This window comes from Papaver somniferum, chromosome 7, assembly GCF_003573695.1.
Source record: "Papaver somniferum cultivar HN1 chromosome 7, ASM357369v1, whole genome shotgun sequence".
Taxonomy (NCBI): domain Eukaryota; kingdom Viridiplantae; phylum Streptophyta; class Magnoliopsida; order Ranunculales; family Papaveraceae; genus Papaver; species Papaver somniferum.
Window position 1 is genome coordinate 44,703,819 of NC_039364.1, and position 25,489 is coordinate 44,729,307.

Genomic DNA, 25,489 nt, shown 5'->3' on the forward strand with positions numbered 1-25,489 from the left:
TTCGCAACTGGATATGATTCCATTTCATTTTGACTTTCCTCTAGAGCAATGTATTCTTCTTGAAGTTCTCGCAATTCAGTCATTGTAATCATATTCTTGACTCTGAAAACTTGGACATACAATAGGTTTGTTGCAAACATAGCATTGATAAATGATAATATGAGATATCTCTCATCTACACGGCCAGCCATTTCGCTACACATAGTTCTCCATCTTTTAGTCAAGTGTTTCAAACTTTCGCCAATCCTTTGTTTTAATCCAAACACATCTTCTATACCAGGTCGTGAGGAATTGTTACTTATATATTCCCCCAAGAATGTAGTCTGCAAATGATTGAAGGAGGTTATTGTATTCTTTGGTAAACCTTCAAACCATTTTAACGCTTCTCTTGTTAAGCTGGATGCGAAATATTTGCACAATACTGCATCATGATTTTCCCATTGTAACATGCACCTCACATAGGCTTTAATGTGCTGAATTGCACAAGTTGTTCCATCAAAAATGCTGGTTAATGCGGGCAAATTGCATTTCGGTGGTATTCCTCCTAATTGTACTTCCCTTGTAAATGGATTTTTCGCAGCTTCTTCTATTGCTTCATCCAATTGTCTTCTACCTACTTCTCCTTTGTTATTCAGCATTCCTCTCATTTCTTCTAATTCTTTCAAGATTTGTTTATTTACACCTGAATCTTGATCCATTGGTCTCTTTAATTTTGCTTCTCTTCTCCTGCGTTCACGTCTATCTTCTCTCGCAAAATTTTGCATCTCTTCTTCATTATCCTCATCTCGTCTTCTTCTGTGATTCTCTTCCTTATCTCTATCTTGAATTCGCAAATGATGATGTCTTTCATTTTGCCCTCCATAATTTTGTTCATTTCTTATCAATTCAATTCGCTGTCTTTCAGCCATCCTCTTTACTCTATCATATTCCTCATTGAGATTATCGTTATTACGGTTTTCTGTACGCCTTCTTTCTCTATTGTGATGATTGTTCTGGCGAATTGTCTCCTGAAGCTCTTGTCCTTCCATTTCCTCTCTCAATCTTTCACGTTCTCAGATTAAACGTGCTTGTTCAACATAATGTCTTTCAATTTCTTCTTCAATTGTCTGTTGATTTCTTTGGGTTTCTCTCACATGTAAAATTCTTCTTCCTTCCTCTTGATTTCCTTCGCCATCTTGGTTATTTTATCCCTGATTTTGTCCGTTCTCTTGATTTCCTATAATTTTCCCATCATCAAAAGTTTCATTTTGTGGAATGTAACGATCGTCAGTTCTTTCTCTATTTTCGCGATATTCTTCATTAAGATTTGATATTTCTTCTTGAATATTATTTCCAGCATTAATTGTGGGTGAATTTAGCCTCACTTCTCCTCTAGTCGATCTTGAATATGATTTTGTAATACTTCTCAATCTTCTATTCTGTAGTCTTATATTATCCATCCTTAATTCGTGATTTTGCCTTGTTAAATTCGCACGTTCTTCTGCCTCATCTCTTCTTTCTTCATGTATTCTTCGTCTCAATGTTTCTAGCGCTTCAATTTCCTCACCTCCACGAATTATTCCTTCATCTGCTTCTTGATTTCTCTCTTACTGTCTATAATTTCTATTTTGTTGCTCTTCTTCCATTTCTTCTGCTGAATTTGATCGCCAAGTGTATACGCTCACCCTGTCATAATCTGTATTCCTCTCTTGAACTAGTGTTTGTTGAATTGGCGGTTGAATTTGATTTTCTCTATTATTTCTCATTCTAGTAGATTCTCCCATTTCACTTCTTTCTCTTCCAGCAATTATTTTGCTTCTTCTAATAGTAGTCGGTTGTTCAGATGTATTTCTTCTTCTATCCATTTCTTCAATGTTAACAGTATTGCAAGAAAGTATGAAAATTCTTAATCAATCACTTTAAATTTTCACAAATCTCAATATCAATTTTTAGCTTTTTCTAGAATAATCTTCAACTCGTCCCTGTTTCTAGCGCCATTATGTAGTTGCAGGAAATCCAACACTACACCCCTCATATGATTTCATTGTTGATCAACTCATTTTTAGGTTTACACTCTTAATTTTATTAATAAATGTTTGGATGTTCTTACAAGAAAGATAAAGAAATCAAGAATGATCTCTGCTCTGGACTTTCTCTCTCCTATTTACTTGTTTCTTAGTCAAAAAAGATCTCCCCCCCTTCTTTACAACTCGAACGACTATTTATAAGAAAATATATAGTGGATAACAGCTAATCTGTCCTTTATTTTCGGATATGATCTGTGATATTCTCGCAACCTTACAATTGTTAATTTCGCAAACTCTCTAATCTTCGCAGGACTATCACATCTTTCTCGTGATCTTAGATGACGTCATTTATTCTATCATTTCTGAAACTGTTCTGCGACGTTGTTATGCTGTGTCATTGATAATTTCGCTGAAACATTATCATTGCGAGATTCTGATCCTACATTAACTTCGGACTGGAATGTAGTTGAGCCCTAACCAATCTCACACTGATCAAGGTACATTCGCGTTCCTTACGCCTCTAGAACCACGCCGGATTCTGCGCACTTGATTCCCTTAGCTGATATCACCCACAACTAAGAGTTGCTACGACCCAAAGTCGGAGAATTGATAAACCAATCTGTCTCACACAGAAAAGTCTATTGAATAGATAAATCTGTCTCCCACAGATATACCTATGATTTTTGTTCCGTATTTTGAGAAATCAAGGTGTACAGGAACCAATTGATATACCAGACTTATATTCCCGAAGAACAGCCTAGAAATATCAATCACCTCATAATAATCTTAATCATATGGTAGCGAAACAACATATTATGGAATCACAAACGATGAGACGAAGATGTTTGTGACTACTTTTTATCTTGCCCATCGGAGATTAAATCTCGAGAAACTCTTAGAGAATATAGTACTCAATCACGATATAAAACAACAAGATCAGAACACCCAACTACAGAGAAAATAGTTGGGTATGGCTTCACAATACCAATGAAGTCTTCAAGTCGTTAACCTACAGGGTTTTGGAAAAACGTAAGGTTAAAGGAGAATCGACTCTAGTCACAACTAGTATCACACAGGAGGTGTGGGGATTAGGTTTCCCAGTTGCTAGAGTTCTCCCTTATATAGTCTTCAATTCAGGGTTTGCAATCAATGTTACCTTGGCAACAAAGCATTCAATATTCACCGTTAGATGAAAACCTGATTAGACTCAAGCTAATATCTTTCATTAGATCGAACTTAGCTTGTTACACACAATTGAAAAGTGACTTCATTTAGATATGAGTAGCCGTACCTAAACGTGTGCACCTTTGTTGGCTCAAAAATAGTTAACCGAAGTTAGCCATATGAACACTTTCATATCAGCCTTATTCATCTTAACCATAACTAGTTCAAATGACTCAAATGAAACTAATTCTAGAGTTGTTCAATTGTTTATATTCTCATAGAAGTATACAAGACACAATTGAAGAAAAATCGATTTTGATTCACTTGAATCAATTCATGAACATTATAGCCACGGTTTGCAAAAGATTGCATTCCTTATTATATAAATGTATTATTTCATGAACAAACCGATTTTAGAACATAACCCACTCAAGTATGCAAACGGGTACGCATACCTAAGTAGCCGGACTTGGACTGTGTTCGCCAGTATGCAAACGGGTACGCATACTGTCGTACACTTCCAAACTTCAGTTGATTCTAGTACGCGTACAGGTACGCATATGATTGTACCCAGACTTCAACTGACTTCGCCAGTACGCGTACATGTGCGCATACTCTAGCTCCCGGACCTTACCTGACCTTGCCAGTACTCATACGGGTATGCATAAAGTATTCCGGTCTTTGACCCATCACATATGCAAGTACGCATACTTTGCTTAAATCCAATTATGGTTAAGTGTTCTAAACTCCCATTTCAATCATTGAAACATTCTCGGAAGACGAAAATAGCTGTCTCACGCAATCTATTAGCTTCAAAGAAATTTTCAAGTGATCGAATAATCAATACGAAACATTCTGAGTCTACATCAAATGACTGTCTCACACAAATCATATAAGATGTTACCAGGCGATTTTCACATGATCATCTTATGACTTTCGTCAAGATTATAAGATGAACTTGGTTAAAGCGAAAGCTTACCAACACATATTTTGAGAATTATGTAAGCGAGCTAAACTCAGCTCGAAATATCAAATGTGTATAATCGAAGTTTATATATCCATACGACTTTTGTCTCAAATAGGAGATAGATTAGATATAATTTTGAGTGATAGATGAGTTCAAGTCTTCACATACGTTTGGTTGATGAAGTTCAACAAGCTCCCCTTAGTATTTCTTCGTCTTCAATTGATGAACGTCGTGAAGTCTAATGCTCAACTACACTTTCTATCCTAATCCGAGACTTATCTATAAGTAGACTAGAAATCAAGACTTATAGTTATGCCAACTAAACTTGAAAACAAGTTTGAGATAGCAACACTGGGAGTTCGACCGAGCAGTGCTCTAACAATCTCTCCCTTTGTGAATTTTAGTGAAAAAACTATCAATACATATGGAATACAAAATAAATAAACTTTGTAGCTCTCAATCCAAATGCTTGATTTCCTTGGTTCTTCAACATTACTCGAAATCTTCGTCACTTCCAAGTACTCCGGTGATTCTTAATGTGTTCAACTCAGCATCATAGTTGTTGAAGATATGTATCTATAACAATGAGAAAATAGTAGCTCTCAATCATTGTTATATAGTGTCATGGTATTATTACACAACATCAAAGTCTAATTGTATCACAAATTTGACAACAATACTATGGTGATATGTATCACTCCCCCTTAGTCAATACATCGTCTCACATGAAAACCACTCCCCCTTACATAATAATCCGTAAACCATATGTCCCCTTTTTGTCAATAAAAATTGGCAAAGGTACGAAAACTAGTGACATCATAATGAAATTTCCATAGAGATACTTCATGACCAAAAGAGAACATATCAACTTTGTTTTGGATGATTTCATATAGTCGAAACTAGTGTATTCATCAAGGAGTTTATAAAGATACAAGAAAACTCCTACAATATTCCACAGCCGCACTCCCCCACAAAGATTTGGAAATTAAGCACAAGTTCAATTAAGAACTCTCCTCCATAAAATGTCATTCTCGAAAGAACAACAAGAGTGACCTTACTTTCACAAGAAAGTAGGATTTCTTTGGACATTAACAAATCATATGAAACATGAATTTGCATCCAAAATACTCAATTAAATTAACCACAAGAGAACCCATGATTAATTTAATCGGAAATGCTCAAAATAAGAGAATTTATGGAGCCACAGAGTACTTTCACATAGAAGTGGATCAGGGAAAGACCAATGCTGCAGAATATTCAAAGATTCATTCTATTTTTCATCAATATTTGCATGGAGACATGTAATAGACTTAATCTTTGTAAACAAAAGTTCATCCTATCTTCCATCAATATTTGCATAATGACATAATAGGCTTAACTTTTGTTGTGAAAAGTTCATTTTATCTTTTATCAATACTTGCATAAAGACATATGCTAGACTTAACTTTTGAGCATATATGGGACAATCATAGTTCACGGGCGCAAACACACATATCCCATAACAAGTTGTAATATATAAAACCATAAAGATTAATATTGGATGTCGCTTTCAGTGAATTCTGTTAAATCAGGAGATTAACTCGGTCTTCGAATTTTTTTCTGGACTTCGTTTTCAGTGAATTCTCAGGTGATTTCATTAATTTTCTTCATGATTGGCATTAGTTTTTATCGTCTTTATTACTTCTATGGTCGGAAATTTATCTAAATCTAGTTATATAGTTGACTCTCTATTGAATAAGTTTTCGATGGAAAAAAAATTAGTTATGAAGAGGAAAAAAGATGTGATGAACCAGAAATCTGTATTTCTGATGATGATATTGATGACTGTATTGATGAATGGAAATTTAGTTTAATCGGTAGATTGGACTTTCTGAAGCATTCTTTTAAAGCTGCTGAAAAATCTCTCACAAATCAATGGAACTTAAAAGGAAATTGTCAACTAATTCCTTTAGTAAAAGGGTTTTTTGTGATTAAGCTCGAGAATATTGAGGATAAAAATTATATTTGGTCTAACTACTGGGAAGTTGAGAAGCAGAATTTGAAAGTTCGTAACTGGGAACCAAATTTCAAGCCTGCAAATCAAAAAACTTCTTCTGCTTTTGTTTGGTTTCATCTTCCTGGGTTGAGTATTGAGTATTGGAAGGAAAAAACTATTTTAGAAATTGGTAGAGCTCTGGGGAGACCTGTGAAAGTGGATGATACCACATTGAAGAGGAATATTGGATATTATGCGAGTGTATTAGTGGAAGTTGATTTGAATAAATCCATTCCTGATAAAGTTTGGGATAAGACTAAGTATGGAGGTTTATCACAAAGGATCCAAATGCCTAAAGTTCCAAAGTTTTGTAATCACTGCAAGGTAATTGGTCACTATGTTGCTGAATGTAGAAATAAAAAGAAAAGTGAATCATCTGAAAATAGTGCTGAATCAAGTGCTCCTAAAATGGACACTAGGTACAGAAAAAAGAATAAAAATAAAGAATATCCTGCAATGGAGATTGGTTTTGATATCTGTAATCCTGTTACTAATAGTTCTTCAGATAAAGATGGAAAAACAATTGGTGAAGATTCTTTAATATCTCCAGGTATACATTGTGTAACTCCGGAGGAGGGTGAGATTCCTTCTAGAAGATATGAGGTTCTTAAGGATAAATATGATTCTCATGTGGATTTCCCTCCAATTGAGGTGGTTAAAATGCTGGAATTTAGTACTACTTCTACTTCTCAAGTTACAAAAATATTCCCAGAGGTAGTAAGTAAGGAGGTCATTTTAGAGATTCCAAAAGTAATTGCTAAGAATGCTAGTAATGTTACTACAAGAACTCAAGCTGCAAAAAGTTTAGTGAAGAATGATAATGGCAAGAAGAGCAGTGCTCTTCAAAAACTTCCTTCTAAATGAGAGTCTTATACTGAAATGTCAGAGGCTTAAGAAGACTTAAATCCAAAGACAAACGAAAGAGTTTAGTTAAAAGTTTTTGTCCTTCTTTAGTGTGGATTGTGGAACCTAAGGTTGGTGCAACTTCCAAATATGCTAAGATGATGAGGTTAATTGGTATGAAATGAAAAATAATTTATAACAATAGTGATGAAATAAAAGGAAATATATGGTTATGTTGGAATGCTACTTTTGCTGATCCCATAATCATATCTGTGACAAGACAAGTAATTACAGTGAATGTAGGGGGTGTTAGTGACTGGAGTTCATGGAGCAAATTTATACATAGATAGAAGGGAGTTGTGGATGGATTTATTATATTAATAATCTCAACCTTCTATGGTTAGTGATTGGTGATTTTAATGTTGTTCTATCTTTAGATTAAAAAAAATGCGGCAGAAAACCCTTAAGAGAAGCAATGCTGGTGTTTATGGGTGAAAACTATTTTTTCCGGTTTTGGTAATTTGGGGTGTGTGGATGAGAAACGAATCTAAACCCTAAACAAATGCACTGCACGGGAGTGCTTGTGATTCAAGAAATCAATCTGTACAACTCCAGCCTAAACCAAGAAATGGCCGTTCCAGACTTGCTTCGGTCACAAAGTGAAGGAGATGGGGTTGATCTTAGGGAGTGAAGCGAAGAAGGTGTTGAGATTGTGGAGGTGTTGGATGTGCATGAATTGTATCAGAAAGCTGAACTGGCTTGCAGAATGTAAGCTATCAGTTCTGGTGTTTGGATACGGTTGTATCAACACTTGGTTTCTGTTATCTTGTTCTGTCTTGGAAATAGGGAGGAGAACCCATTTATACAAGTCATTGAGACTAACCCACGTCTCTCATGGGAAGTGGAGAAAGTGGAGTAATGGAGTTACGTGTGTTAGTATCACACGATCAGTCTTGCCCACTTCTCCCATCATCACTAACCGTCCATGTCTTCCTGACACGTTCTTGTGATGGCGCGTTGTGCGTTGCACGCTGTAAACCGCTAGACCAATACCGCAGTAAGTGTCCCCCAGTTTGTGACATGTTTAATGTCTCGAAGGTGTGGATCGTGGGATCCAGAAAAAGTAGCATGTGATGCTAGATTAAATAACTAAGTTATTTAGGAAGTCGATACTAGTGAAGTATCGTTTGTATTTTATGCAGGTAATGCATCGAATATATTCAACATGTGTGAAGCATCGCTGTTTTAAGGCTTAACGGAGTAAGTCGCGGATTAAGCATCTTAAAATAGCATCACGTCCAGCCATCTTCGAGTGATTGTTTGGAGGCTGTACAGGTAAGTCCTGACTTGGACGATCACTTTGTGTGGAAGAGTGGTGGACGGTGATCGTGGTGATGCCTCACTGATCGCCTAACTCCTGTCTTAGGCTGTCCGTCCAAGCTGGTGAAGTTGGACGGAAGAGATGGCTTGCGACCCACATCTACGACCGTCGGATTAGGGTTTAGGAGGTGCTCGAACACCAACCCTTAGCTTGGTCGAACCCAAGCATGGGACGCGTTTTTGGCAGGGTCAATTGGGCATGCGTGTAGACGACATGCTGGTGTAGGTGTCTGTACCTCACTGTCCCATGGAGATGCGATTTAAGCCACTCAATTTGTCTGGCAAAGTTGAGTGGTCGAGATCGATTTGAATTTGAAAACGCGCGGCCATGCCTAATTTGGGCGCACGAATCGAGACGACCGACCATAGTTGGTCTTGACCGATTAGTCATGTATGTAAGCGGGCCCACGGTGACTGTGTTGACATGCTCTGGGCCCTTTGAATCTACATCTACACCCCCCGTCTATACCGGCGAAGATGGATGATTGAGACTGATTTGCGACACAGGTGATGTGTCGCAAACCCTAATTAGGGTTTCACGTACACGCTGCTTTGGCTGAACGAATTGGCAAGCCACGCTTCTCCTTTGGGGAGGCCGACCATGTGGGGCCCACGTTGGGCCGGTGGTGAACGCGCCAATACCTGCCTGGTGGCTATGGGTCCGATCTAAGCCATCCAATCATGTCGGTGAAATTGGATGGTCGTGATCAATTTGGGACCTTTAGTGGAATTTCCTGCGACCCTCAATTCTTCACGCTAACACAACTTCGGAAAATCGTATATTGCAATCCGGTCAGGTTAATAATGAGTCGTTCATGCAGGTAGGAAGAAGGTCCGCCGGTGTACACCAAGACGCTTGTTCGACCGGCTTTGGGCCGATCGACGCCGTCCAACCATGTCGGTGAAGTTGGACGGACGTGATGAACTTGAGACTGCCATAGGCGGCCTTTGTTTGTACGATTCCTCCAAGATGCTCCATACCAGTCTGGACATCCAACTTCAGACTGGTGTTCGGTAGTATTTTGGGAGACATGGTAGGTATTCGACCGACCAGGGCATAAGTGGGCCCGCTGGTGGTCATTAATGTAGTAGCTTGCTCCTGCTGAGGATCGTCTAGGCTGGTTAAATCGTGCGACCAACTTGCGTGGTCATGATTGTTTCTGAGACAAATATCGACAGTTCAGATTCAAATATGCTCAATCGGGTTAGTATAACACACCGAGAGATGTAGCCTATACGCGTAATTCGTGCATGCCTCACTATTAATACTTGGAGATTCGTATTACTCTGCTGAGAGTAACACTCAGTCGTCATGTCGCACTAATAATGAGAGTTCTGCGGGAATAACACAGGAAATACAAGGATGGTCATGCATTAATTGATAATGCTATAAATTCATAGGGTATATGGGATTTGTTGCTACATGCTCCATTCTAGGTAAATTAGCGAAGTGAAGAAGTATTCATCATTTTATCAGTGGCTTTATCCTTTGCAAGATGTCAGCATAAATTTGGTTTCACAATTTTAGCCCTGAACTAAAATCCACCATCAACATTAAGTCCTCTGCCTAGCACATAATGGTTACACTATTGTGGGGTAGGCATTAGATGGTGACATACACAGATAAAACTTATGAGACAAAGTTAGATGTTACCAGGAGAGACGAGTCGTCTTGTCCTTGGAGCATGTCACGTTCAAGAGGCGTTCAGGCGAGCGTTCCCCTAGCATAATGTTGGTCTTGCCTGCTTCGATCGACCTTGCTATGCCTGCTTCGGTCGAGGGCTTGCTTCGTGATTGCTCCGCTCGAGCGTGGGGCTGATGTGCCTGCTCAACGGATTGTTGCGCCAGCTTCGCTCGATCGTGGGACTCATCATGCGCCTGCTTGCTCGAACGTGGGCTTGTTATGCCTGCCTTGCTCGAACGTGGGACCCGCCGCGTGCCTGCTTTGCTTGGGGTCGGTTGTGCCTGCTTCGACCAATCTGGGCTGGATGTGCCTGATCAAGCGGGACCCGCCGCATGCCGGATTTACTTGGGACCGGATGTGCCTGCTTCGACCAATCTGAGGTTGTTGTGCCTGATCAAGTGCGACCCGCTGCGTGCCGGCTTTGCTTGGGGCCGGCTGTTCCTGCTTCGACCAATTTGGGGATGGCTGTGCCTGATCAAGTGGGACCCGCCGCATGCCGGCTTTGCTTGGGGCCGGTTGTGCCTGCTTCGACCAAACACCATACCTGTTGCCTCACCCCAACACCAGACTTTCCCCTTGACCAACACTGGCCTTGCTGATTTGATGAACTCCGACCTTGCTGACGGACATCGCTGCTTCGATCGACACCGGCCTTGATGTCTTGTTTCGTTCGGCCTTGTGACCTTGATCAACACCGGCTTCGTGGACTTGACCAACACCGGCTTTGTTTGCTAACGTGGCTCAATACCATCCTTGTTTGCTGACGTGGACCAGTACCAGCCTTCTGACCTTGATCATCCTTGACCAATACTGGCCTGAAGTGGCCCAATATCGTCCTACTTGCGTGATGTGATATCAGTCTTTCTTGCGTGACGGGATATTAGCCTTGCGATCTCGACCAACACCGACTTTGCGGACTTGACTAACACCGGCCTCGTTTGCTGACGTGGCCCAATACCAACCTTATTTGCTTTGCCCAGCCTGGTGTATTTTAACGTGAATGTATGTCCTGTCGTGCGTGACTACACATCCCATGCGTTTTCATACAAGTACTGACTCCCACGCTTTTATTTTATTGTAGCATGAACAAAAGGGGTCATGCTAAGATGTCTTTTGGGGATAATGTTGATGCCAAGTCAGGGAGTGTTGACAGCTTCAAAGATATGCCGAACATAGATGATGAGTTGTTCACCGCGCCCTTTCAACTATCTGAAAATATCCATTCCACAAGATAACCCTTCTCCTATCGACTTCAAGGTTTGTCATGCTCCGCTAGGCCCTTATGAAGGATGGATGAGACGTATGTTGAGCAATGAGTACATCAAAGATAACTTGACCAAAGCGCAGATTATTGATGTAGCTTGCGTGTTGAAACGGCTCGAGAGAATGTTAAAGTGGCTTCTGGTGCGAACGTTGAACCGTCTCCTGGAGAGAGTGTTGAAGCAGGATTATGAAGCGAACGTGGGTCCCGGAGAGAGCGTTGAGGCGGCTCTTGAATAGACCATTGAAGCAGCTTCTGCTGAAGGGGAACGTTGAAGTGGCTTCCTCTTCAGTTTGATTTACTTTTGTGAATTCCATGCTTCTTGATTGACCATTTATCTCGTGTTGAAGAAGTCCTTGACTGACGGTGAAGGAACTTCGTGCTGAGCCTCAGTACCCAAGCGTGGTTTACATGGTTCTATATTGTATGCCCGATGGGTCTTTTGTACGTAATGGTCGTTGATATGGTGAATCTCTAGATGGTATCAATCGACAAGCAACAACAGTTCTTGGCAGCAGCTGTGATCAGAAGAGACTGACAGGGAGAGGCGTGGTGGCACTTGTACGAATTTGGCACCCTCTTAAGTCCCAGGTGCAATCTCCTTTGGTAACAGAAATAATTTTTCCACGGGAGACAAATTCAGAAAGCGTCTCTCATTGATGTAGTTACCGTCGATCCAGATATGGAATATCTTGGACGTTGTTTCATTATTGCGGCAGTCGTGCATGTGGTACTAGAGTTGAAGTTGGCAATTTTGGACGCGCATGATATTGTATCTCGGTGGCTTTCCTCTTGCTGCTTCAGCGAAACTGGTTCTTTCTAGCAGGGTAGATGTTGTTGTAGATGAGCGTTCAACAGCTTCACGAAGTCTAGAGGATGACCAAAAGCGCAGATTCTCCAACATAGCACGATAGACATGCACCATCGTCTGATAGAGTGACTCGCCCGGATTTTGCTCGACATGACGCGTGGACATCGTTATCTTCTTGAGGCGGCTCTCTTGAGGTATCGTCTCCAGTGGAAGATTGCCGTCATAGAGCGTTGATACGTTGCACCGGCATTCTTTAAACCAAATGGCAGTACAGTATAATAAAAATTTCCGAGAGGAGTTCGAAAAGCTATCTTACTTTCGTCATGCTCGTATATCCTTATATGGTTGTAGTCGCCACATCCATCCATGGAGGAGAACATGCCGTGTCCGTTGGTTGCATCTGCTAACATGTCGATGTTAGGTAGAGGAGAATCGTTTTTGGGGCGGCATCTGTTCAAGTCTCTGAAATCCATGCAGCACCTGATCTGTCCATTTTCCTCGTGTCTGAACTGCAACCGGCTTGGATCCGGGTATGACATGTAGATTATGGGTGACCAAATTAAATCTGGCATTTCGTCATATGTCCAGGAAAATATGTCCTGGTATTCCTTGATAAGTTGCACAAGTATCGTGTGCTCCTCCGCAGACAAGGTCGAACTGATGGAGATAGGCCTAGGATATTCCTCATCCCCGATGTTGACCACTTCGAGCTCATCGGTTGTGGAATCGGTGTCGTCCTGCAGCTGTCGTGAAGCATCCGGTACTTCCTCTCGTGGCTCGTTGTTATAGTAGGCTTCCGTACGACCTTTCCTTGGCGAACCTTGGATGTCCTGAGAGTCTTGAGAGTAATCACATTCGAAGACGCTCATGTGTCGATAAGGCCCCTCTTGAACTCTGAATCCTTGATGCGTGCGGTGACATATAGGGCACTGTTGTGACCTTCCTCTGGTTGATTGCAGCAAAACGTCTCCGCCGGCTGATTCTTCGAGAGGTGTAAAAGCTCGCATAAACTTTCCTAGATAAACTGCTTCCTGATCCGGCCTCTGGTTCATAATGAAACTATTGACTTGAGGAGGATCGTTGTGAGGATCAGTCCCCGGTGTAGGAGTCTCCATGACATGACCGCTCATATCTGATGTTGCTTCTTTGATCAGGTCCATGTAGGCCCGCGCCGCTGAAGTACTTTCTCCGGGTGCGTTGAATGCGTTTCTTGTTGGCTCCAGGGGATGTCGCGGCTCTTGTGGCAATCGATCAGTTAATGTTTTAAGAAAAATGAGTACCTCTTTCTGAGTTGTAGCCATATCCGTTTGAGTCTTAGTAAGAACTTCCTGCCTCTCCATCAAGTCTGCGATGGTAATGGGAGATGGTCCTCCTCTTCGTCCCTCCGGCTCCTCTTCCTGATGAAGGAGTGGAATCTATTGCTCTGGTGACCACCGGAGGCGTTACACTTGAGGAGATGTCGGGATTCGCGGCTGCTCTGGCTCTGGTGATGGGAGGCGTTACTCTTACTGGAAAATCTCCGGCTCCGCTGGCGTTGGTGGTAGAAGTGACGGCTCCAAGAGATGTATTGACCACAGTATCTCCACTGACAGGTACATCAATACCGAGAGTGTTATCCACACTAGCTCCATCAGAATTGATTGCTGATCTAGACCTGAGTTCTACCATCTTGAAATGGATTGATGATTGAATTGGTCCTAAGATCTACCCTTTTCGAAATTGATAAAGTTGAATCGGATTCTGAAGAAATTGACTTTACGACCGAGAGATTAACCTCCCACTGTGGCCGCCAATTGTTTATGGGTAAAAACTATTTCTGCCGGTTTTGGTAATTTGGGGTGTGTGGATAAGAAATGAATCTAAACCCTAAACAAATGCACTGCACGGGAGTGCTTGTGATTCGAGAAATCAATCTGTACAACTCCGGCCTAAACCGAGAAATGGCCGTTCCAGACTTGCTTTGGTCACCAAGTGAAGGAGATGGGTTTGATCTTAGGGAGGGAAGCGAAGAAGGTGTTGAGATTGTGGAGGTGTTGGATGTGTATGACTTGTATCAGAAAGCCGAACTGGCTTGCAGAATGTAAGCTATCAGTTCTGGTGTTTGGATACTGTTGTATCAACACTTGGTTTCTGTTGTCTTGTCCTGTCTTGGAAATAGGGAGGAGAACCTATTTATACAAGTCATTGAGCCTAACCCACGTCTCTCGTGGGAAGTGGAGAAAGTGGAGTGATGGAGTAGTGGAGTTGCGTGTGTTAGTGTCACACGATCAGTCTTGCCCACTTCTCCGATCATCACTAACCGTCCATGTCTTCCTGGAACGTTCTTGTGATGGCGCGTTGTGCGCTGCACGCTGTAAACCGCCAGACCAATACCCCAGTAAGTATCCCCCAGTTTGTTACATGTTTGATGTCTCGAAGGTGTGGATCGTGGGACCCACAAAAAGTAGCATGTGATGCTAGTTTAAATAACTAAGTTATTTAGGAAGTCGATACTTGTGAAGTATCATGTGTATTTTACGCAGGTAATGCATCGAATATATTCAGCATGTGTGAAGCATCGCTGTTTTAAGGCTTAACGGAGTAAGTCACGGATTAAGCATATTAAAATCGCATCACGTCCAGCCATCTTCGAATGATCGTTTGGAGGCTGTACAGGTAAGTCCTGACTTGGCCAATCACTTTGTGTGGAAGAGTGATGGACGGTGATCGTGGTGATGCCTCACTGGTCACCTAACTCCTTTCTTAGGCTGTCTGTCTAAGCTGGTGAAGTTGGACGGACGAGATGGCTTGCGACCCACATCTGTGACCGTAGGATTAGGGTTTAGGAGGTGTTCGAACACCAAGATTTAGCTTGGTCGAATCCAAGCATGGGACACGTTTTTGGCAGGGCCGATTGGGCATGCGTGTAGACGGCATGCTGGTGTAGGTGTTTGTACCTCACTGTCCCATGGAACTGTGATTTAAGCCACTCAATTTTTCTGGCAAAGTTGAGGGGTCGAGATATATTTGCAGTTGAAAACGCGCGGCCATGCCTAGTTTGGGCGCACGAATCGAGACGACCAACCATAGTTGGTCTTGACCGATTAGTCATGTATGTAAGCGATCCCACGGTGATTGTGTTGACATGCTCAGGGCCCTTTGAATCTACATCTATACCCTCCTTCTATACCTGCGAAGATGGATGGTTGAGACTGATTTGCGACACACGTGATGTGCCGCAAACCCTAATTAGGGTTTCACGCCCACGCTGCTTTGGCTGGACGAATTGGCAAGCCACGCTTCTCCTTTGGGGAGGCCGACCATGTGGGGCCCATGTTGGGCCGGTGGTGAACGCGCCAATACCTTCCTGGTGGTTATGGGTCCGATCTAAGCCATCTAATCATGCCGGTGAAATTGGATGGTCATGATCAATTTGGGACCTTTAGTGGAATTTCCTGCGACCCTCAATTCTTCACGCTGACACAACTTCGGACAATCGTATATTGCAATTTGGTCAGGTGAAGGAAGAGTCGGTCATGCAGGTAGGAAGAAGGTCCGTCGGTGTACACCATGACGCTTGTTCGACCGGCTTTGTGCTAATCCACGTCGCCAACCATGCCGGTGAAGTTGGACGGACGTGATGAACTTGAGACTGCCATAGGCGGCTTTTGTTTGTACGATTCCTCCAAGCTGCTCCATACCAGTCTGGACATCTAACTTCAGGATGGTGCTCGGTGGTAGTTTTGGAGGCATGGTAGGTATTCGACCGACTAGAGCATAAGTGGACCCGCTGGTGGTCATTAATGTAGTAGCCTGCTCCTGCTGAGGATCGTCTAGGCTGGTTAAATCATGCGGCCAACTTGCATGGTCATGATTGTTTCTGAGACTGATATGGACAGTTCGTATTCAAATATGCTCAATCGGGTTAGTATAACACAGCGAGAGATGTAGCCTGCACGCGTATATCGTGCATGCCTCACTATTAATACTTGGAGATTCGTATTACTCTGCTGAGAGTAACACTCAGTCGTCATGTCGCACTAATAATGAGAGTTCTGCGGGAACAACACAAGAAATACAAGTCTGGTCATGCATTAATTGATAATTCTATAAATTCATAGGGTATATGGGATTTGTTGCTACATGCTCCATTCTAGGTAAATTAGCGAAGTGAAGAAGTATTCATCATTTTATCAGTGGCTTTATCCTTTGTAGGATGTCAGCGCATAAATTTGGTTTCACAATTTTAGCCCTGAACTAAAATCCACCATCAACAGCTGGAGTTCCATCAATACCTCCTAAATCTGGAATTGAATTTTCATGGTGTAATAATAGAGTGGGTGTAAAAAGAATTCTCTGCAACCTTGACAGAGCTGTGTATAATGCAAAATGGATAGATTTGTACCCCAACTGGGAATATAAAGTAGGTACAAGAGGAGTATCTAATCATAGTCCATTGAGTGATGCTCATATTTCAATTCCTAAACCTTGTAATGCTCTCTTTAGGCCTTCAAGGTTTGGTTAACTCGTGAAGAATTTATGAAAGTTGTAGCTGAAAAATGGAACCAAGAGGTGAATGGTACACCTATTTTTGTATATATGAAAAAAATAAAACATTTAAAGACAATTCTGAAGAAGTGGAACTGGGAGGTTTTTGGTGATCTTAATGCAAAAAAGCTACAAGCTGATGAAGAAGTTATGCAGGCAGCCCTTTTATCTGACAGGAGTCGTGAATATATTAAGCTCTTAGATGCTCTCATAATAGCAAGAGGTAGACAAGTCATAATTTCTAATCAACAAAGAGATCTACTTCATCAAAAGTCCAGAATTAAGTGGTTAAAAGAAGGTGCAGCAAATACAAAATTCTTTCATACAAATATGAGAATAAGACAAGCTCAAAACTCCATATCTGAAGTTGAGGATGAAAATGGTACTATGGTGGCTTCACAACAAGGTATTTCAGAAGTTCTGGTGAGACATTTTGAATCAAAATTGAAATTTAAGGAAGTTCAAATTTCAGATAATCTTTTAAGTGTTATCCTTGAGATACTTACTAATGGAGATAGGAAATTGATTGAGCTAATTCCTTGTGAAAATGAAGATAAGGCAGCTGTGTTTGATATGGATCCTGATAGTGCTCCTGGTCCAGATGGATTTGGTGGTTGGTTTTATAGAAGCTGTTGGGAGGTCATAGGAAAAGATGTAGTATCTGCCATACGATATTGTTGGAAAAGGTGATATATCCCAAATGGCTTAAATTCCAATTTTTTGGTCTTACTTCCTAAAACCAAAAGTGCAAAGATATCCAATCAGTTCAGGCCTATTGGGCTCTCAATTATTTTCTTCAAGATATTCACTAAGATACTCACAATGAGAATCAGTAGTTTGCTTTGTAAACTCATTTCTCCTCAACAAGGTGCTTTTATCAAAGGGAGAACAATCCAAGAACAAATAGTGTTAGCATCTGAAATGGTGAATGAACCAGAAATAAAAAGAATGGGTGGAAATGTAGGAATGAAGATTCATATTACTCAAGCCTATGATTCATTGAGCTGGGAGTTTTTATTTACAGTCTTGAAGAAATTTGGCTTTTCGATAAAACTATTTGCTGGTTGAAGGTCTTATTCAATTCAACAAGAATTTCAGTAATGGTAAATGGTGGTCCTGCAGGATATTTTCCAGTTGCTAGAGGATTGAGACAAGGAGATACCTTGTCTCCAATATTGTTCATAATAGCTGAGGATGTATTAAGTAGAGCTTTAACACAGATGGTGAAGGAAAAAAAACTGCTTCCAATGGTAAATAATAATGGAGTGTGCCCAACTCATTTAGTTTTTTGCAGATGACATGTTTCTATTCTGGAATGGAGATAGGAGGATTGTTAGAAGACATATGAACACACTAGCAGAATATCAAACTTCTTCAGTTCAAATAGTGAGTGTAACTAAGAGTAAATGTTTTGTGGGGGGTACTTCTCAGCCTAGAAGAGAAGCAATAGCAGAGGAATGTCAAATGCAATTATCAAGCTTTCCATATAAGTATCTTGGAGTAATGTTTTTTACTAGAAGAGTTAAAAAAGTTCATGTATGGGGTGTTGTTGAACAACTGCAAAGCTACTTAGCTGGTTGGAAAGGCAGAATGCTAGCATTTCAAGAAAAAATGATTCTCATCAAGACAGTACTCTGCAGCATACCTATCTATTATATGTCAGTTTACAAGTGGCCAAAAAGTGTGATAAGTACATGTGGAAGAATCATTAGAAATTTCTTGTGGAATGGAGACCCAAATGAGAGAAAGCTTATCACTCTGAAATGGGAGAAAGTATGTTATCGATTGAAGGAAAGTGGACTTGGTATAAGGAGTTTAGATATTATATATAGAGCTCTTCTGATGAAGCTTCTCTGGAAAATACAACAAGGCTTAGATGAATGGGCTTGTTTCTTTAAAGCTAAATTTAAAATGAAAAATGGTGAATGGATCAGTTATTATAAGCAATCAGTGATGTAAAGAACAGTTCCAGATGGACAGTGGGAAATGGAGAAGATGTTTCTCTATGGAATGATGTTTGGATTAAGGAGAAGCCTTTGAGCACTCTGTTTCCTGAAAATGATTACATTCAACTCCATAAGGATCAGAAGGTGAGTTCAATTATTGTTAATAATGAATGGTGCATCCCATCTGTTTTTCTTGAATTCTTTAGTACTGAAGACTTACCAGTAATAGATGGGAGACAAGATAGAATTATTTGGAGCGGCTCAATCTCAGGAAAGTTCTCTGTAGATTCTGCTGTTCAGAGTATTACAAATAAATTTCCTAGGTTGAATATATTCAAAATGATCTGGAATGCTTGTATTCATCCTACAGTAGCCAGCAATGTGTGGAAAATTGCTAGAGGCATTTGTTCAACTGATGAGAAACTGAGGAAAAAAGGTTCCCAGATGGCTTCAAGATGTTACATGTGCAAAAAGGATGAAGAAACTTTGGAGCATATGTTGTGGTTTTGCAGTCATAGTATCAAATTATGGTGTTGGATCTGTGATGTATTCAACTTCAAAATTCCTGCTTCAATTCAAGACATTCTTGGAATGACAAATCATAAGGGTTCAGTAATAAAAGAATTATGGATTGCAGTTGCATTCATTACTTTAAGAGAGATTTGGTTCATGATAAATAGTATAGTTTTTGAAGGTAATGTTGATGGTATAGATCAAATTAAAAATAAGATTATCTTCTTGACTGGGGAGAGTGAATGCAGACTGAAAGGGAAGATGTAGAATTGAGCATATGATCTACAAGTTCTCAGCTTTTTTGGTATTAAATACAAGCAAGCATATATCTTCAAGGTAAAGGAAGTTTTCCTCACTCTTCCAGTTCATCTTAAGATCCTGTTATGCTGTGATGGGGCATCTAGGGGTAATCCAGGATTAGATGGGTATGGCTTTGTAGCAAGATCTGGTGATGGAGGTTTTCTAATAGCAGTAGCAGGGGGTATGGGCATTGCAACTAACTTCTTTGCAGAGATTATGGAACTAATATGTGCTAGTGAGTGGGCAGTTAATAATCATCAATTGGATGTTATATTCAAAACTGACTCAAAAGCAGCATTGTCGGATTTCAAGAGTAATAAGCTACCATGGTGCATGACTTCAAGGTGGAATAAGGTTTGTGACAAATTACAGAGTATGGAATTTAATCATAGCTATAGGGAAATAAACACCACTGCTGATAAAATGGAAATCGAGGGCGGGGGAATGAGCAATGGTAGTGTGAAGATATACTCAGATAGTAGCTCTTTCATCTTAGAGTCTCCATATCATACCTACCATAAGTTCTGTTAGTTTTCTTTGTTTTGTTGTAATTAAGCCTTAAATGGCTTTGATTGTATTTTTATGGTGATCATCATTCTTAATAAAATTTTAATTGATTGATCAAAATAAAAAAAAGAATAATACTGCAAAATCATCTTCCAAATAAACTTTAGAATTTACATAAATAAATCTAAAACCATTGCAAGATGAAAATCGTTGGAAATAGCTATGTGTACTCACAATAATTGTTATTCCAAACCCTAGTTATCCTTCTTAAAAAACAAGAATAAATTCTTATAAGAAGTTTCCTAGACAAAAAGAAAAATAACTCCTGGGAAGAACGCAACCGAGAGTCATCAGACGTGGCCAGCAACCAGAGATCGAACATAAACAAGTTCATCAGTTGCTTTCTTCAGTTCGTTTTTCATAAATTCAAGATTCTTTGTTGCAATTCCAAGTTGTTCACGTACGACCTCAAAATATCGAAGAAGATTTCCTTCCAGTTGAAATGACATCCGAACTGGAGGTTTGTTTTCATGATCAACAACATGATAGTAGGTTATCAAAACAGGGTTATCGCGAAACTCGATAACCTTGCCATGTTCAACTTTGTCTTCCTTTTTGCATCCATCCATTGTGTATGCCACAAAGATTCAGAGAATTTTTGACGTTACGGAACGTGTATGTATCAGGAGAAGAGGAAAACCATGATACATATATATGAGTGCATTATATGGGAAACCCTAGGGTTACTCGTTTATGTTCGGTAAGGGTCGGGTGCACGTACGCTCATGGTTGCGAACCAGGTTCAAAACCAAGAGAGCAATGGAGCCAAATTTAGAAGTAGTTTTTGATAAAAAAAATCAAAGACAAATTCTAAACATATTGATAGACAATCTTAGATCAATAGAACATAAGATAATTGTTGATAAATAACAACTCACCCGTCAATGGGAAGAAAACAAAAGGTTTCAAGGTAAGCAACAAAGAGAATATTCTCAAGAGTTATTGACTAAAAGTATTACACTATGTAATAATATACTGAAGCAGGGCTCAACAGTAAGATGATCAGTTTAACAGGAAAAATAATAACAATAATAATAAAACAAAGACCACTTTCTCAAGACAAAATAACTTCTTGAGATTTATGAGCATCCTCACACGGTTTCAAAGAGGATGCTCTTTTGGGCAGTCAAGTTTTATTTTGATGAGCATATTGTTCATCAAGAATATTGACATTTTCCCTTTTACTTTCTTGAAGATCTTCAGAAGAAACAAAAGGGTTAGTCAAAAGATAATCAACAAGATGAGGGAAAGAGATACCTAAAATTGCCGCCTTCCTTGCCTTCTTAATGTTGCGTTTGGGTCTATTTATACTTGTCTTGAGCTCCGAGACACGATTATTGATGTAAATGTATTCTGGAGCAAACATTTTAGATTCGAGACTTTGTTCAGTGAGAGGAAAGGAGTTTGAACTTTTCTTCTTCCTTCGATGACTTTTTCTCTTCACAAAGTAAATTGAAGAGTCAGTTGTCAATATGACATTCTTCCCTTTACAATGGTAAACATATTTTGTGTCATATTTACAATCAAGAATTGGCTCATCACAACACTTTTCTTGATTGCAGACAAGACCTTTTACTCCAGCAAAATGATAAGCAGGTTTGATTACTTCTTTAGACATCCACACAAGAATGTTATGAAGTTTTTCATTCCGCAGTCGAAAACGACATCTCCTTTCAAGGTAACCTTTGTTCCCGCAATAATAACAGTTGTAGGGAATGTTTTTGATTGTTCTCATGTGAGCTGTTTTCGAAGGTGGACAATCTTTGTTCATAGGAACATCAACAGCTGAAGGAAGTTTTTCACTTTTGATGTCAGTGAAATTTTCACTTAGGAACTTGTCATTAACACGGAAAAAACTAGTACTTGAAGCATCTATTCCTTTATAGCCCAGACCACGTGCATCACGATGTTCTTTACATGCTCCCAGCATCGTGGATAATTTTGTAGAGCTAGCATTAAATATTTTCAGATTCTCTTCCAGTGATTTGACCTTATCAAGAGAAGCGGCAAGATCATCCTCCAATTGTTTTTCTCTGGCGAGAAAGCTGATTTCTCTGTCGTTAAAACATTTTTGTTGAGAGTCACACAGAGATTGCGACGAAGATTATCACATTCATAATTCTTTGAATGCACATCTTCTTCACGATCTTTAAGAATAGATTGTAAGAGTTTGTAACCACAATCATATCCCTTAAAGAGTTTTCTCAATTTCTTGTTTTCTTGACATAGAGGAGTCAAATATTCAGCCTAGCAAGATGTTGACTTCTTTTTCTTTATGAGATGGCCAAAAAGCTTGATATATTGTGAGACTTCCTCATCAGATCTTGTCCCTCTTCTGAATCACTTTCATCTGAAAAATCATCCAACTATTCATCTAGGGATTTTTCCCAGTCGAACACAGTTTCAGTCAATAGAGAAGATATGAGATATTTCTCAGGAGACTCAAGACTTTGAACAAAATCAGAGTGCTTTTGAGCTCGTGTTGCGTTGTCAAAGATAACTCTCCTGTCCATAGAGTCAGTTGCTACAAATAAAGACTTATAAGGTCTTAAACGTGTTTGCTGCTCTGATACCAATTGAAAAAGCGGGGGTCTAAAAACCACACCCAATATTTCGCTTAGAAATCTGTATGTACTAACTCCAATATACTTTCAAGAGAATCAACTAGACAGTCAGACTCAATCTTAAGAAAAGTATATCAAAGAGTTATATCTCAATTTCTCAATTCAATCTGCAATCAAAAACCAATATCCAAGTGTCAATCAATTTAATCAACAACCCAAAGATCGGATTCACAAACTGATTGAACTTACGCACAACCTGTAATATTTCAATTATATAAACAAATATAATGCGGAAAAGAAATACCACAGACACCAGAAGTTTTGTTAACAAGAAAACCACAAATGCAGAAAAACCCCGGTACCTAGTCCAGATTTGAACACCACACTATATTAAGCCGCTACATAAACTAGCCTACTCCAAGTTAATTTCAGACTGGAATGTAGTTGAGCCCTAACCATTCTAATCTGATCAACGTACAGTCGTGTTCCTTACGCCTCTAGAACCACGTCGTATTCTGCGCACTTGATTCCCTTAGCTGATCTCACCCACAACTAAGAGTTGTTACGACCCAAAGTCGAAGACTTGATAAACCAATCTGTCTCACACAGAAAAGTCTGTTGAATAGATAAATCTGTCTCCCACAGATATACCTATGAGTTTTGTTCTGTGTTTTGATAAATCAAGGTGAACAGAAACCAATTGATATACCAGACTTATATTTCCGAAGAACAACCTAGAAATGTCAATCACCTCACAATAATATTAATCGTATGGTAGCGAAGCAAGATATTGTGGAATCACAAATGATGAGACGAAGATGTTTGTGACTACTTTTTATTTTGCCTATCGGAGATTAAATCTCGAGCAAATCTTAGAGAAGATAATAATCAATCACGATAGAAAACAACAAGATCAGAACACGAAACTACAAAGAAAATAGTTGGGTCTGGCTTCACAATCCCAATGAAGTCTTCAAGTCGTTAACCTACAGGGTTTTGGAAAAACCTAAGGCTAAAGGAGAATCAACTCTAGTCCCAACTAGTATCACATATGAGCTGTGGGGATTAGGTTTCCCAGTTACTAGAGTTCTTCCTTATATAGTCTTCAAATCAGGGATTGCAATCAATGTTACCTTGCAACAAAACATTTAATATTCACAGTTAGATAAAAACCTGATTAGACTCAAGCTAATATCTTTCAACTGTTAGATCGAACTTAGCTTGTTACACACAAATGAAAAGTGACTTCATTTAGATATGAGTAACCGTACATAAACGTGTGCACCTTTGTTGGGTCAATAATAGTTAACCGAAGTTAGCCATATGAACACTTTCATATCAACCTTATTCTTCTTAACCATAACTAGTTCAAATGACTCAAATGAAACTAGTTCTAGAGTTGTTCAATTGTTTATATTCTCATAGAAGTATACAAGACACAATTGAAACAAAATCGATTTTGATTCACTCGAATCAATTCATGAACATTATAGCCACGGTTTGCAAAAGATTGCATTCCTTATTATATAAACAAGTAGTGAGCACGTGCGATGCACGTTGACAACATTACATTTTCTTAATTTTTCCTTCCATTTCTGAAAAAGTAGTACTTTAATTTTATTTTTCATTTTGGTTTATTATTAGGTAAAAATGAAATAAATGAAAATATCACTTTTAATGAAACTGAGGCAGTATTTCGTATCCGAAACTAAAATCTATAAGTAATTTTATAGCATATCAGTGAAGTATTTTAGCATCATATAGGCAACATGTATAAAGTATATAGGCTCTTTCAAGTTACCTTTAAATTGTAGGTATTTTTTTTGAGAACTACAAATATATTAAAAAATAAAAATTTGATATAGTTGTTTATACTCGTTGCGTAGGTGATTGAAAGAGCTTTCCAAATATATAAGATTCATAAAAATCCGACGTACCATTTGGAAGATATGAAGTTTGAAAATATTTATCAACATTTTTATAAAAATGGCATTTCTGTAAGTAAATGATTTCACATATTATTAATTTGAAGTCCCTATTCTGTCAGGAATTTCAGTCCATATTGAGATTTATAACCAAACGGTCCCTATTCCGTTAAGCATTTTGGTCCTTATTCCGTTTGGTGAACCAAAATCCGTTTGGTTAACCAAATTCCGTTAGATGAACCAAAAATGGGTTAGGATTTTTGATTTAACTTGCTTGGATTAAAGAGAGGGGAGATGTAATAGTTCATGAACAAACCGATTTTAGAACATAACCCACTCAATTATGCAAACGGGTACGCATACCTAAGTAGCCGGACTTGGACTGTGTTCGCCAGTATGAAAATGGGTACGCATATTGTCGTACACTTCCAAACTTCAGTTGATTTCAGTATGCGTACAGGTACGCATATTATAGTACCCAGACTTCAATTGACTTCGCCGCGTACAGGTACGCATACTCTAGCTCCCGGACTTTACCTGACCTTGCCAGTACGCGTACGGGTATGCATATCGTATTCCGATCTTGGACCAATCACATATGAAAGTACGCATATTGTGCTTAAATCCAATTACGGTTAAGTGTTCTAAACTCCCATTTCAATCATTGAATCATTCTCGGAAGACGACAATAGTTGTCTCACATAAACTATTAGCTTCAAAGCAATTTTCAAGTGATCGAATGATCAATATGAAATATTCCGAGTCTACATCAAATGACTGTCTCACACAAATCATGTAAGATGTTACCAAGCGATATTCACATGATCATCTTTTGACTCTCGTCAAGAATATAAGATGAACTTGGTTAAAGCGAAAGCTTACCAATGCATATTTCGAGAAATATGTAAGAGAGTTAAACTCAGCTCGAAATATCAATGTGTATAATCGAAGTCTATATAGCTACACAACTTTTGTCTTAAATAGGAGATAGAGTAG